Genomic DNA, 2,277 nt, shown 5'->3' with positions numbered 1-2,277 from the left:
GAGAGAGCTAGCTTAGTGGATAAAGTGCTTGTTGTATGAGTAAGAGAATAGTTGAGATTCCCTAGCACCCCATGTTAAAAGATGGTCATGGCAGCATAAGTCTGTAACCTCACACTGAATAGGTGGAGACTTAATGGTTAGCCAGTCAATGGAGAGCTCCAGGTTGAGTGAGAAACCCTGTATCAAAACATAAAATAGAGAGTGATTAAGAAAGATACCAGATATCAACCTCCGGCCTCCACATGCATGTGCACATGCCCCCCCCCCTCCAATTTCTTGGGTCAAAAGGGATCCAGATAACCGTGTTGCTTAGCGATTAGAAATGTGTCTAGCATGAGAAACCAGGGCATAGACTTGTTGAAGGATCTGGAACAGATGCATTGGAGTCTGACATTTACTGATCACACAGCCTTAGATATGCTTTTAAAATTCTTTGGGATTCTTTTTCCTTTTCTATAAAGCAAGATTAATCATACCTGCCTTCCAGCTATAGTTTTTTTTTTTTTTTTAGGGGTTTTCCGACGGAAGTCAGAAAACCTGCTAGACAAATTCTAAAAGAGCTGTAACACTCCAGCTATAGTTTTAAGAGCAGTATTTTATTTAATGTTTGTTATATAGTAGCTTTACCCATCAGAATTATAGTGGTAGATGCCCATCAGAATTATAGGTTGCAAATGACTCCAGAGAGACCATTTCTCATTCACTTATGAACAAAAGGGAAAATTCATTGATGGGCTATCCCATAGTCATTGAATCAATGTGAAGATTTGAGAAGTAGGGTTGGCAAACTGGCAGAAGCTGAATGTCCTGTGAGATTTTCCACAGGAAGTTGGATAAGATGGAGAGATGGCTCAAGATGAGAGCCATGAAGACTAGAGAAAGGAAGGGAATCAAGCATCCTGTTCTATTACTCTCACCTTTCCCCCTTGTGACATGGTCTCTCACTGACTCTGGAGCTAGGCTCAAGCCAGTAAGCCTCAGTGTCCTGTCTATGTGTGTCAATAGTGCTGGGGTATGGATATGTGAAGGACCAGGCTTTTCATGTGGGTTTGGGGGATTTAAGCCATCTCTCCAACTCCTCTTTGTTCCACTCTTAATTTGTGTTTTGTTAAATGCATCTGATTGGCAGAGCTTGATTTTGTGTCTACTGTAGCCACTGGAGACACAGAGAACCAGTGATGGCAGTAGAACTTCATAGTGGAGTCTGCAATGAAGTCCACCAGTAGTGAGAGTGGTCCCAATATAAAACACCCAAGTGTAGGGTTAGGGAAATGATTTTGGATCCCGAACACACACGTAAAGGCCAAGTGTGGTGGCACACATATGTAATCCCAGTGCTGGGGGTGAGGTTGGCAGAGGAGACAGGCAGATCTTCTCAGCACATTGGCCACTCAGTTCAGCCAATCAATGGGGTCTAAGTTTAGTGAGAGGCCCCATTTCAAAACAACAACAACAAAAGCAAAAAAAGGTGGAGAGCAAGAGGACACCCAAAGCCAGCCTCCAGCGGTCACACATATGCACATACATATACTATATAGAGTGGGGACAAAGTGGGAGTGGAGAGGGAAACAGTAACACATATCTGCTATAGGTAGTTATTGTGACTTGTTCTCCTTCAAGAAAAAGTGCCTTTTTCTTGTATAACTGGCAAATAGAAAAAATATTCTATATGCATAAGTGCTGTGAAATTGTCACAAATAAGCCAATGAATACAGTATACCACACAGTCATTTTTCAGTATGTGAGGATGACACAGAAGGTCTACTCTCACTGAAAAAGTCAAGCATAGAGATTTGTTACCTGTAATTACCACGCTGTACTCTAGGTCTCCAGAACTCATCCAGTGACCAAGTTTGTACTTTTTCATCAACACCTCATCATATTGCCCCATGCTGCCCTTGTAACATTCACAACCACTGTTCTATTCTACTTTCTGCTGCTTTGAATTTGACATTTAAGAATCATGTATTAATGAGATCATACAGTGTGGGAGTCTGTGAGAGACCAGCTCCCACCTGTCGAAGGGTTCTTAGGCAGGAAGAGAGAGGGGTGAGGGAGTATTAGAAATATAGACTTAGATGGAGAGAAAGACAGAGATACAGGATAGCTTCAGGAAGGCCCAGTCGCCTTGAGATTTATTCTAATGTGCTTTTTATACATTACCCAGAGGAGAAGCAAAAGACCTCCCCCTTTCAAGATCAAAGCACAATGTACAGCCAAGTGTAGACCCTTCAAAACACCTGGTAACCATGCCCTTGGCCAAATTGTCCTATTACA

General features: G+C 42.2%; 1 non-coding gene across 1 annotated transcript; it reads right to left on the bottom strand.

Moving 5' to 3' along the window:
• Nucleotides 1–509: 509 nt before the first annotated feature.
• LOC114708466 lies at nucleotides 510–571 on the bottom strand. The gene has a single exon (XR_003736802.1). It is a non-coding gene; the product is annotated as a U7 small nuclear RNA (small nuclear RNA).
• Between the last annotated feature and the right edge of the window lie 1,706 nt (nucleotides 572–2,277).

The sequence above is a fragment of the Peromyscus leucopus genome, chromosome 14 (assembly GCF_004664715.2).
Source record: "Peromyscus leucopus breed LL Stock chromosome 14, UCI_PerLeu_2.1, whole genome shotgun sequence".
NCBI classification, from domain to species: Eukaryota; Metazoa; Chordata; class Mammalia; order Rodentia; family Cricetidae; genus Peromyscus; species Peromyscus leucopus.
Note: the sequence above shows the minus strand (reverse complement) of the source record. Positions and strands in the feature narration are given on the sequence as shown.